Consider the following 14,569-nt stretch of genomic DNA (forward strand, 5'->3'; position numbering starts at 1 on the left):
TACCTTACCTCGGAGATCCGAAGTCAAATCCGGAAGCAGAACGAAGTAAGGGAGCACGATACAAGGAGTTCTTTTTGTCAGATCTGAAGGAACCAAGTCCTTGCCATCGGAAAGGTAAACCTTTTATTTTTATTTATTTTCTTATCTAGGTTTTAGCAATGTAATTTACTTGAGAATTTAGTAGAGACCGACTTTGGCCGGGCGGGGTTGGTGCCTAACACCTTCCAACCCCGTAACTTGATCCCCGAATTCAGTTTTTTTGGTTTTAGATTAGTTTTTATCCGTTTAAAGTCATTGATCGGTTCCTAGACCGTAATAACTAGGTGGCGACTCCCAAACCTCAAGGGTCAAAAGCGGATCCGCGCACCCCGCGGATCGAGGGCGCTTTCACCTGCTCAGGGTGAAAAAGTAATGAACTAATTTTTTTTGGGAATCTACTCTACCTGCTCGGGGTGAAAGAGTAATGAACTAATTTTTTGGGAAGTTCTACTCTACCTACTCAGAGTGAAAGAGTAATAAACTAAGCTTTTTGGGAGTCCTACTCTACCTGCCTAGGGTGAAAGAGTAATGAACTAATTTTTTTGGGAAGTTGTACTCTACCTACTCGGAGTGAAAGAGTAATGAACTAAGCTTTTTGGGAGTCCTACTCTACCTGCCCAGGGTGAAAGAGTAATGCGCTAATTTTTTTTGGGAAGTTCTACTCTACCTACTCGGAATGAAATAGTAATGAATTAATTTTTTTGGGAAGTTTTACTCTACCTACTCGGAGCGAACGAGTAATGAACTGATATTTTTGGGAATAAATGGGGGATTTACACCGCATTTGATTTTTTTTAAAAATAAAAAATTGGATTTTATGAAGGTCCGGTAAACATTTTAACTCTCTTTGAATCTTAGGAATTTTCAAAATTGCTATCAAGAGGGTAACCTTTAATTCAAAGTTAACCTTATCCTTTGGGGTTGAAATTGACCAGGCTTTAGAACCAAAATGCCCCTAGTTTGATAGGGAACATTGTACTGGGAATAATTGAAAATAATTTGAAAACGAATGCCCTTAATGTAAGGGGGAAAACTGTACTCTTTAAAAAAAGGAAGTGCCCTTGTTATGAAAGTTTGAAATCCTTGATTACTGCAAGCGCAATAAATGTTTAACTTTTTATATTGAAGATTTTGAGTCAGGCTCAAAAAAATTGGAACAAAATATTTCTTTCTGAAATTTATCATAGAATTTGTTCTTTCTCCCCGTTGGTTCGCTTAGGGACATGAAACTCTTCAGATCAATCATAGACGAGATACTTGTATCCACTGAGTCTATATTTGGTTCAAACTGGGTATTGAAACTTGATCATTCGGATTTCTGATGTTTCAGCTCGGACCACCTTTTCAGCTTCTCAACTCAATAAAGATTTTCTTTTATTTTTTGGTTGCTCTAAGTTTTGTCTAGATTGCCTTTTCAGGTTTTCAATCTAGCGAGCATGCTCTAACTTTTGCCTAGATCACCTTTTAAGGTTTTCGATCTAGCGAGCTTACAATTTTTTCTCTTTTCTTCGCTCTAATTGTTGCCAAGATCTTCTTTTCAGATTTTCAACCTTATGAGCTTGTCCTAATTTTTGCCTAAGTTGCCCTTTTGGGTTTTCAACCTAACAGGCTTCATTTATCTTTTTCTTCCATTTTGAGTTTCTGGAGTTACTGTCTGATCATTCTTTGCTATCTTCTTTGACTTTTTCGCACAGTACTTAGGAGGACTTTTATGGGTAGGCTTAGGACTGGGTATAAAAAGAAAGGAATTTTGAGGCTCAAAAACCCAAATACCTCTTGTGTGGTATTTTCTTTTAAATTATTTTCTTTTTCCTTGAATTTTCTTCCCCATTTTAGATGATATTTCTTTTTCTCTTGAATTTTTTTTTGTAGATTTTTTTCTTTGTTGGGGAATCTATTTTTTTATTTTGATGTGGTCGGGCCTGAAGTAACTTCTCAGGTTGCCTACGTACCACAGAATTTTGAGATCAAACCAAAACGTAGTTCAAATTTTCCTTCCCCTAGGTTAGGTGATCGGGCTGAGAAATAAAAAGGCATAATTTTTTTTTGAAAATGCTGCAAAGGGCTGAGAAAGGAGATATTGAACTGGGTAGTAGGAAAATTGATTCGACCAAAGATGGCCTCCTTAAATATAGTACCGCTTGATCTGGTCAAAGTTGGTTGACTATGGTAGTTCAATTCTATTATGATCTTGAAATCTGACGGTTTTTTCAGGCAGTATGAATCTCTCCAATTGAATTCAGGCTTCCTCCTATGGTGATGAAGAGTGCTCAATTTTTTTTTTGGGTAGTCTGATGGTTAGATCCTTGAGTTGTAAGTGATGAACTTTGACTTTTTTGTCAAATATGCGAGTAACTCCTCTCCGTTGACAGACCCAATCTGTTTCTAACAATTGATTTCCATCAAGACCTTGAGATACATGGTTTTCCATTTTAACTGGTAAGATTGCTTCCATATCATACACTAGAGTGACTCTAGTAGAAGACTGTATTGAAGTGTAATATGTCCATAGCGCGAATGGTAACTTCTCTGGCCAATCTCGGTGTGATGTGTGATTGACACATTTTCACGATGATTATCTTGAGATTTTTACTAGCTGCTTTAACTATTCCATCTATTTGAAAATAGTAAACTTTCTAAAAGTCTAGCACCGATACATTTTGTAATCTCTCCTCTAACTATGTGAGTCTATTTTGATTTGTATATGTGGTGTTCTCACAAGATGGGTATATATTTCATGTCGAACAACACTCCAAATTTAATCGTCATATCCTCATAGGACCATGTAAGCAAGTCTTTTGAATTTTCTGAATAAATTCATCATCTCTTTGTGCTCCTCTAGGGATAAGTTAATTCTAATATGAATTTCTTAGGAATTATTTTTTGTTCTGAGGTCAATGCTCTTTACTTTCTTGATTAGAGGTCGAGTAAGACATTTATCTTCTCATTCAGGAGGGAGTTCCTTATTAGAGGAATTTCTCCTTGAAGTCAATTTATTAGTTAAATCGTTAATGCGCTCGAGGTATTCAAAAATTTCCTTTATTCAATTAAATTCAGATGGGGTGACTGACACCATTAAAGACTCAACAAACTAACTTGACTAGAACAAAATAGGAAATAAAAAGACAGACTTGATTACTGAATTGATAGAAAGAACTGGACTCAAGACTAAAAAAAAACTAGAGACAATTGCCTACAACGGGTTTGATTACAGACTGAGAACTCGGGATACCATTTCCAAGTAGCAAGACTGAATCTTCTTCTTTAGAATCTTTGCTTTGTTCAAACTTACTTCTTCTCCCTTGGCCAAGGCTGCATTTGGTGACGAAAAACTCATTAGGGACTGTCACTCTAGTAATAGGGGGGCTGGGAGGCTTATGATTGACTAAGCGGATGAGAATGATTGGGTCAAACGAGAGTTGAGTGTTCGATACTATGTTCAAAGTCTGAGGGTGTTGATAAGTGGGTAGAGGGTTGGTATTAACATTTGGCTGCTTAAGGGCATGGATAGTAACTTTTTTGGCATCAATAAGGTCTTGAACTATGTGATGAAGAGCGACGTAACGATCAGTAAGATGATCAGGATTTTGGTGAAACTCACAAAATAGGTTGGGATTGTGAGAAGTGGGGAGTGGATTTGATAAAGGTCGAGGTTGGAGAGGTGCAATGAGCCCTTTACTTAATAGTTTTTGAAAGACAATGCTCAAAGGCATCCCAAGATTGGTGAATTTCCTGCATGGTCGAGGTTGATTAGGGTTAACTTGGTTACTAGGCAAGATAGTAGATTGGACGGGTGTAGTAGACGTATTGGCTACATAGGCGTGATCAATGCTAGACTTGGAATTGGTGAAAGGCTTTTTGAACTTGTTGTCAAAAGGATTGGAAATGATTCCGGAAGTGAAAGAATCTTCTAATTGGCTACCAGCTTGCAATAAAGACTCGAATGTAGGAAATATTGGGAGACTAGATGTTGGGCATACCCTTGCGAGAGGTTTTTTAAGATAATAGCCATTTGTTCTTTCTCTGAAGGTCTATCCCACATTTGTGCAGCCTTGGCCCTCCAACGACAGATGAAGTCAGTAAATGTTTCCCCATTCTTTTGTTTAGTTGACTCTAAGTCCCTTTTTGAAGTTTCAATTTCGGTACTGTATTTGTACTGATGCCAGAAAGCTTTTGACATACTTTCCCATGTTCCTACTATAATTGGATCTTGAGACATCAACCATCGTAGAGCTGACCCAGATAGAGTTCGCTGAAATAGCAATGTCATCTGTTCATCGCTGAGCCCCATATTGTGCATGTTAGTAACATACACTTTGAGATGCGTTTTTGCACAACCTACCCCACTAAACTTGTCCATTTCAGGCATCACAAATTTCTCTGGTAGGTGAATTCTAGGGATACGGTTCAGAGCTTCGATGCCTGCTGCAATTTCATCGATACCCTTTATATTCTTCAGAGCTGACTCCAGCTGAGACATTCTGTTGGCTAACACTGGATTCTCATCAACATACTCTTCGTCTCCGCAAGTTCGAAGACTTCATGTGGACGTTTCTCCTCTACCTTCTTTCCTTTTGGGTCATCTAGGCGATTGCCCGTTGATTCCGAGATCTGTTCTAACACTTTTACTTTGCTTCTTATACTGTTGATATCATTGGCAAAGGCTGTCAAGATCTTACGGATCTCTGTGAGCTCAGATTCTGAAGCCATCTCTACTTGTTGATTTGGTGTTGTCGCTCGTTCTAACCGACTGGACTTATGACTCCAACTAGGAGGTGAACGCTTGAGTTTGGGCTCAATGATAATCCCAAAATCCCATCAAAGGTGGAGTAGGCTTTTAGCAATTAGAAATATAGGTTCCTCTTAATAGCATTGGTTAAGTTAAACCCCTAGATTCAAAAACTCTAACCGATGAAATATTTCGATCACGAAACATTATATGAAGTTGATTTACCGACTGATCATGAATCTTAGAAAATTTTGAATCACAATTAAGGGTTATTCGATTTTCTAAAAGTAAGATTCAGATTGTACTAGTACATTCCTTAATATGATTTTTTTACTGATCCTGATCTTGTTAAATATGAAATATTCAGTCCATTGAATTAAATTGGGCGATACAAGGTGATTGGGACCATGTACCCATTTGAATTTGGGCCGATTTGACCCAATAGATCTAAATATTCTACTTGAATCACTTCATCAACTATTAATCCAATCGGTCCATGTGTTGATCTATAAGATCCATTTACCAATTAGGCTAATTAGTTTAATTTGATATTGATCGGTATGTCTCATTAATTAAGTTTACTGGGTTGGATTGAAGCAGCGTGGATCGGTCCACCCACTTACCTTTGGGTTGGATTAAATAGAGCAATCCGGGAACACCCATAGTTAGTTCGGGTTGTGACCTATAGGAAGGCTCCTAGACTCTAGGTTTACTACGTGCAATGCAATTTATTTGGCCACCCTTGCCTAAGTACACCTATATGCTTCTCGAGCGTACTCAATCAGATATACCGTATAGGTGATAATCTAAAACTTTAACTCACTTCTCTGAAGTCAAAAGCAGCCAGTTTAATCCCCAGATCAGAGGTGGCGCACGATGCTTGAGTAAAGGCACTCTTAAATCACCTCTTTTCTAGAATAGATGTAGTCTATCCTCCTAGTATTGTAGTATATCAGAATAGGATCTCGCTTAGGCACTGGTTTTGACTAAGAAGTGCAACTGATGTACTTATATTATCTTTGATATACCTATGGGTACGAGTAAAGAGTTGTAGCTTTCATAAATGGTTTGGCATCCCACGAGGGGATTGACCACGTACTAGTACTACGTTGGCAAACGGGACATGTGACTGTGCGACTTACAATAAGTCAAAGGCTCAGGTTGGTCCAGCATGAGTGCATCGATATACCTTTCAGAGTCACCTGATCAAACGGTACTGATGCCCTAGTTTTATATATCCTGAGGTACGTGACTGGAGTTGTGGTTTTCATGAATGACGTCGCATCTCCAAGGAGACCGGACCACGCATTAGTGCCACGTTGGCTATAAGGGACATGCAACGTGCAATGCAATAAAATAAACGTGCTAGTGGTGTGTGCAAAACAGGGTGGGGCGTGCCCGGGACTTTTTCAAATAAATGGGCCTATGGGCTAGAATAGATCATTAATGGGCCACAATCATAGTGAATATAATCATCAAAGATTATCATAATCAAAGTCATGGCATACAAATCAGGAGGAATTAAAATCAACCAATCAATCAAGACCAATCAATTAATTAAAACCAATCAATCAATATGTTAGAGTTAAGGTTCCATCAATCAAGATATCAAAAGAGTATCATCATATCAATCGGGTATCAAAAGGGAAATCATGCACCCTAATCTAGCACGTAACCTATTCCAACATGGACTCATCGAGTTAAGTCATCTCAAAGCATTCAATCCTCATATAACATGGAAACAATATCATCATAACATATCAAGGGAATGTATAAGAACAAGCAACAAATTGCATGAAACCAATAAATTCAAACGAGTTGACTCGACTTATTACGTTCAAAATTGAGTATCATGGCAATACATTATGGTAAAATCACACAAAGAGAATTAAAATAAATAGTGCACAACTAGTTCCTCACGTGATGTAAGATGAGTTCAACTCAGTTGACTCACCTAAAAATTCACTCCTATGGTTGATTTTCGAAATCCAATCCCTTTTTTTAATGGTCCAATCAAATATCGCTTTGAGCAACCCAAAACAAATTGAGTTTTCACCGAACATTGAATTGAAGATGGATTGATAGTTGTAGAGATAAAGAGTGATGAATTTTTTTTATTTATTTTTCTTTTATTTATGAGGGACCTGCATGGCAAACCTTTTGAGAACACATGCTAACTTGAACAACTCATAAGGTTTCAAATTTTACAAAGGGTCATTGGGCCCACGTGATTGATAATCCAATGCCATGGCCATTTAGATTTCATGAAAAAACTTGGATCCAAAAGTGAAATTCACACATTTTTTTTACTTTGATCCAATGTTTTGAAAATGAGCGGCTATGAAATCAAAATGGAAATTAATTTTTAAGAATTTTCTTGAAGAAAAAAAAAGCTTTTAGGAATAATTCTTAAAATTTCATCCGCCACAAACACGTGGCATTGGATCAATTGTGGATGCTACGTGACAAAGTCAATGACTCTTAGTAAAAAATAAACCTTATTAAGTTAGTGAGAAAATCAAACCACCTTTTTTTTTTAAAATCCAAATGCAACAACGAATTTGCCAAGTAAATCTCTAATAATTTTTTTTGTTTCTTAAAAAAAAAAATGTGTTGTTGCCACATGGGGAGATTAAAGACCTTTAGCAAGATCTGAAATCTTACTAAATTGGTAAGGATAGCCTCACCCCTTTTGCTTTTTCTTTGTTTTATATGTTGCTGCCAACAACTCTCCCAACTCACATTTTTTATGTTACTACCACCTCACTCAACTTATACACAACTCATTTTCTTTTTCTATTTTTAACATGCTGCCAGCACACCACTTATTTGTTGCTGCCAACCCACTCAACACTTCTTACGTTGGCTGCCCCCAATATGCACACTCAACACCTTTTTTGTATTTTTTGTATATTGCTGCTAGCAAGATACACAACGCTCAACTCAACTCACAACTTCTTTTTATTATTACTATGTTGCTGCCAACAACACACACTCATAACACTCTTGTTTTTTTTTTTTTCACAAAAAATAAACTTAAATTAAAATAATCCTTGAAAGTTACTGTTAGATAAACCTATGAAGCATCTATGTACCACATACCTTTTTATCAACAATTTGCAGGTGGAATAGCCTTCATTAAAGAAAACACAGATGATAATGACCGCACCTTCTTATGTTGCTGAAGGAGATCCTCCAACAGTGGATTGAACTTATTTAATACTCTCTTTATGGAGACAAAGTTGTGGAAGAAACTCAAAAGGAAAAGAACCAGCAGGTCTTGAAGGCGTTAGAAGCCCCAAAATAGGCTTCTCATGATCTTCAAAACAAGCCCAAATCCAGAAAAAATGATTCCAACTTATCTTTCATTAACAATCTGTTAGAGCTCGAAATCTTTCAGAGATTCAATCAAGAAATAAAGATTTAATAGATTAAACTTAATCGATATAAATTCAAAGGAATCGTATTTCAAATAGGTTTCGAGCTTGACTCACAGACTGTAGAACTCTTTTTAGTTAGACGCATCTCAAACTTGAGAAATTTAATTATAAGTTCAAACTACTATTTCTCCACATAGATGAATCCAAACTTTTCTACTCCGTTGTTCTTCAAATTTCTCAAAACAGAACTTTAATGATCACGATAATCATAACATGAAACTCCATCACTTCCCACCATTTTATCATGAAGAAATCGCAATCTTTAAGAGATTCAAATAGTGAAGACAGATTAAACAAGATAATTACAGCCTAAATACCTAATCGATCTAAATTCAAGGAATCGCTCAAAGCACGCACACACATAGAGAGATAGATAGATAGACAGATAGAGAGAGAGAGAGAGAGAGAGAGAGAGAGGTATCCCTCTTCCTGCTGTCTCTTCTTTCTCTTGAAGAAGAAGAAGATAGAAAAAGGAAAAGAATAAAAACACTACCAGCACACCACCCACTATACTAAACACATTAAGTGTTTGAAGATTGAAAACGAATTTTTACTAGAGGCACCCTAATGGTTGACAAAACCTTAAAAAACCAAACTTTGTTGGGTTTTCCTCTTGCTGCTAAAGGATAACACCTTTTGATTTTTTTTATATTATATTTTTGTTTACTATTTTGCTAATTTTCTTCTTGCTGTCAATGGACAGCACACTAAATAAAAAAAAAAACAAATATTTAAAAAATGTTGTCGAAGGATGCATCGTACCCTTAAACAAAAAAAATTTATTTTTATTTTTTATTTTTAAACAACGATGCTTAAAAATAGAATCCTAAAACAAAAAAATAATAATAATAAAATAAAATAAAACTTCAACGTTCATTAATTATCACTCCATCCTCAATTAAACCTCATGATCTCTTTAATTACTTAGGGTCATTCTAAATAACCCTCGATTGAGTCATAATAATAAAATAAAATAAACAAAAATAATACGAACATGTAAGAGCAGAATATTCATAATCAAAACACACGATCAATGATGGAACCGAAAAGGATGATAAAAACAAAACAAAAACAGATAAACTAATGACTAAAAACAATCTAGGTTATTTTAGCAATGCTCCCATACTTGGGATTTTTCAAGTTTGATCCTCAAGATCCCTAGTGGAGTCACCACTAAAAGCGCCCTCGATCCGCGAAGTGCGCGGATCCGCTTTTGACCTTTGAGGTTTGAGAGTCGCCACCTAGTTATTGTGGTTTAGGAGTCGAATATCACTCTAAACGGATAAAAATAACTAATCGACTTAAAAAATAACTAAGTTCGGGGATCACATTACGGGGTTGGAAGGTGTTAGGTACCAATCCCGCCCTGCAAACGTTGGTTTCTACTAATTCCCAAATAGAACTACATTGCTAAAAAGACCTAATTAATAAAAAAATTTAAATATTTACCTTTACGAAGACAACGGTCTTGTTCCCTCAGATCTGGTAGAATAATTATTCATACAGCATTCCTCGCTTCGTTTTGGCATCGGATTCGTTTCGGATCTCCAAAATAAAGTATCTCTTTCTGAATATTTCTAAATTTTTTATGAATTTCTGGGGTGTTTTGGAAGGGTTTCTAGGTATTTTTTGTGCTAAAGTTGGGGTATGGATGTTAGGTAAGGAGTTGGGCTTCAAAATAAAGATTTATGGGAGGCTAGGGAAGCTTTTTGACCTACTTTTTCTAGGATTTATTTTTTCATACGAAAATAGGTTGTAAGGACCCCCTATTTATAGATTTTTTTAAGTGTTTGTTTAGATAGAGTTAGTGTTTAATTATAATTGTTTTAAGTAGAGTTATATTTTAATTAAAATTGTTTTAAATAGAATTATTATTTAATTATGATTGTTTTAAATAGAGTTATTATTTAATTAGAATTCTATTAAGGTTTTGACTTTTAGTCTCACTTGATTGACTTTAAAATTTTGTCTTTAGTCTTACTTGATTGACTTTAATATCTTGACTTTAGTCTTACTTGATGGACTTTAAAATCTTGACTTTAGTCTTACTTGATTGACTTTAAGATTTTAATTAAGATTTCACTTTACATTAATTAATGCTTTAATTATTAATTTCAGAATTTTTAATTATTAAAATTATAAAATTATCGTTTTGCCCTCGGAGAGGATGTTTTGCGTTTTAAGTCAAATTTTGATGTTCTAGGATGTTTTGGAATCGATTTTTCGTAAGTAATTCAATGGGAATATTAGGTTTTTATCATTTATGAAATTTTTGTACGAAATGGTCATGAACTTTATGAGGGGCATTTTCGTAATTTTGTCGAATTTGGTGAAAATTTGTGAAATGATTTATTTGGTTCCAATTTGTGGTTTTATGTGTTTGAAAGGATTTTTCTAAGCGTACTGTGGACTCTAGGGATGTTTTGAGGTTAGAGGTATTTTAGTAATTTGATCATTTTTTAGTGATTTTTATCGTGAAACTTTTTTTTGTCTGTAAGATGATAAATTTTATGTTTTTAGAGTTATATTTTCCTAGCGTAGCATGGTTTCTAAGGTTTTATTAATTTGAGATACCTCATCTAAATTTCTGAAACATATATAGTAACAAAATAAAACATTGGAATAATCATCCATCATTGGGAACTGTTGCAATCGGGTTGACGAGTTGATTAATCAGGCAAATGAAAAAATGGGGTGTCTACACATATCTTTAAATTAAATCTATATATCTTTATAATTCATTTTGTATTAATCGATACATGTATTACTTAAGGAAGCTCAACAAGATTACTCCACCTGGTTAGTAGATAAGATCTTGTTGAACAATTTTAAGAGTGTATCGGGCGAAAAATTAAAACTAAATAAAAACCTCAAAGCGTTAATAGACCTGGCTATCTTAAATATCATATAACATTTTGTTATAAGGTTTGTTGTTTTTTGTCTCGTGCCTCCGTATATTTATTTTGTTGTTAAATCACCTCACATTCTCACATTATTATTAATCGCTAGATATTTTCCCTTACTCATGCAAATGATCATTGAGCCATTGCAATATTAGACATAAAAATATAAACTTAATAATTTTTACGATAATTTAGTAAGAAATTACATGAGTACTTATCACATTATATTTTGTTAATACGTAGAAAAATTCTTCCCGATATTACTTAAATAGATGGGGTCTATGAAGATTGACATCCAAGATTGGGTTTGTTACGATCGTAAGAACATTCCCCAATAGACCAATACATGGGATTGTGAAATATTTATTTTGAAATATATTGATTATGTAAGCTGCGGGCTGGAATTTAATTTCAATCAGGTAGTACTATATCTTATATATTTATCTTTAACTTAATTTAGAAATATTCAATTAGTAAGATTAATGATTGTTTTACATATCACTCTTTCTAGGAAGATATGTCCTACTTCAAGTTGTGGACTATTCTTGAGGTGGTTATACAGATAATATTACCTTAGGTGTGATTTGTTCTTATTTTTATTCATTACATTGTTATCAATAATGTAATCGTACGTGAATTTGAAGATTTAGAAGCCATAACCAATCGGATGGCTGGTCCGTCCTTGTTGAAAAATGCAAAGTTATGGCCTTCACGTTTAAAGTAGAAATCCTAATCTCCATTTATTAATCTTAATAAAATTATAGATTCTATACTTTTTTTTCGCAAGCTGTGTGGGCAAAATAAAAAAGTATAATATAATTGCATGGTAACAGAAGCATTCATAATGAGTTAAATGTCATTTGGTAAGCAATCAATTAATAATACTATTAATTCATTTTCAATCAAGCTTAAACATAGTATCAAACTTTTCATATACGTGGAGATTATATACATAGAAATGTTAATATCCATTTATTGAGTTTAATAAAGTGAAAAATTTTAAAATTGTTTTATAGGGTGTTAGATGGGTAAAATGAAATATGTTGACAAGAATATTCATAAGGAATTAAATGTCATTTGGTAAGCATTAAATTTCAATATAAATGCACTTACATATACATTAATGGTAATACGAATTCACATTTAATATATAATCTAATTCAGGGAACGAGTCAAAATATTTTTCCTACATAGAAACTACAATGAATCTAGATGAGAATATACATCGTGAATTTCGGATGGGATATTGTAGAAACCCCATTTTTGCACTTGCCTGATTAATCAACTCGTCAACCCAATTGCGACGATTCCCAATGATGGATAAATATTTCAATGTTTTTTTGTTTGTTACTAGATATGTTTAAAAAATTCAGATGAGGTATCTCAAACTAACAAAACTGTAGAAACCACGCTACGCTAGGAAAATATAACCCCAAAAACATAGAAATCATCATTTTATAGAGAAAAAGAAGTTTTACGATAAAAATCACTAAAAAATGATCAAATTACCAAAATACCCTAACATCAAAACATCCATAGAGCCCTCTTACGCTTAGAAAAACCATTTGAACACATAAAATAACAAAATGAAATCAAATAAATCATTTCGCCAATTTTCATCAAATTTGACAAAATTACGGAAATGCCCTTATAAGGTTCACAATCATTTCATACGAAAATTTCATAAATGACACAAAACCATAAGTCCATTGAATTCCTTACGATAAACTGATTCCAAAATATCCCGGAACATCGAAAAACGACTTGAAACACAAAAGTTCTCTTGGGGGCAAAACAATAATTTTTCAATTTTAACAATTTAAAATTCTGAAATTAATAAATAAAACATTAATTAATATAAATTAAAATCTTAATAAAATTAGTTTAAAAATCTGAACCGAGAAAATTAATCAATCAAGCCCTCAGGCAAAATTGTTGATGGTTGCCCACTTATTTAAGTGGAGCCCCTTGATATTTATTAAAAGACCCCTTCATCTGAGGGCCTAAAGAATTAAAATATAATTAGGGGGTTCTCCACAAAATTTAAAAATATATTCTTTCATTGTACGCAAGATTAAAACACATAATTTAAAATACCAAGTCAATCTCATAAGACTTAAGTCAAAACTCTAATTAAAACTAATCTAAAGAAACCTAGTCAATCAAATAAGACTTACGTCAAAACCCGAATTCACCTTATCTAAAAGAAGACTTAGTCAAACCTAATTTTTTCAAAAAACTCTATAAATATAGAGCCTCCACAACATAATTTCGGAGGTCAAAATAAATCTTAGAAAAAATAGGTCAAAAAGACTCCCTAGCCTTCCCCAAACCCTAATTTTGAAGCTCTAACTCCCTACCTATTATCCAAACCCCAACTTTTACTCAAAAAATACTCAGAAATCCTTCAAAAACATCCAGAAACCTTAAAAGAAAAATAAAAATACTCAGATCTAAGAAGAAGGCACTTCAATTTGGAGATGTGAAGTAGATCCAGTGACGAAGGAAAAATAAGGAAACTCGTACAAGGACGTTCCCCGCTAGTACTGAGGGAACAAATCGTTGCGATCATCTAGGTATATTTTTTTAATTTTTAATTAATTTAATTTATTTATTTTAGATCTTTTAGCAATATAATCTTTTTTGAAAAATAGTAGAAATCGGCGTTTGTCATGCGGGGTTGGTGCTTAACACCTTCCAACCCCATAACGTGATCTCTGGACCTGTTCTCTTTGTAGATTAGTGTTTTATCTGTAGAGTCAATATTTGGTTTTTAAACCATAATAACTAGGTGACGACTCCCAAACCTCAAAAATCAAAAGCGGATCCGTATACCCTGTGGATCGAGGGCGCTTTCAGATATGCATATAAATGTACATGCTAGAATGCGAATGAATTCTATTTGTGAGGGATTCAAATAAGTTGATAAAAACATCTAAACTCACGCACATACTTATCCCAAAAAGAAGTGCGATCTCGATGCCGCATCATGACCTATATTCGATCCAAACGATAGTTATGAGGTTGCAAGCTGATATATCAAGAATGTGTAGATATGTTGTAAGGGTTTCATCACATGAAATTGAGAACGATCCCAACTATGCATCTACTTATGCTATGTCGGATGAACACGATAACTGTTTTTCTGACTTTGAATATTAATTTCGTTACTAAAGACTTAAGGATTAAATTATGTATGTTTAGATTATAGGGATTTTGTTGACAAGTCAAAAAATTTTAATTCCATCATAATATTGAATGTGCCTGTAGACATGAAAATGTTCGCCATGAACCTCAATGCTACATTGTTTGGAGTCGCCACCATTTTTTTGAAAATGGGTGTGAATATGCACCCGAATCAATTTTTTGAAAACTATTTTTTCCATGGCATTGTAGTGACTCTCATTTGTTGGAAAGGGCAAGGTCTACCTAAGATCTAGGTAAGGAGGTCCGGTTAA

This window comes from Akebia trifoliata, chromosome 14, assembly GCF_017979445.1.
Source record: "Akebia trifoliata isolate Shusen 1 chromosome 14, ASM1797944v1, whole genome shotgun sequence".
In the NCBI taxonomy this organism is placed as follows: domain Eukaryota; kingdom Viridiplantae; phylum Streptophyta; class Magnoliopsida; order Ranunculales; family Lardizabalaceae; genus Akebia; species Akebia trifoliata.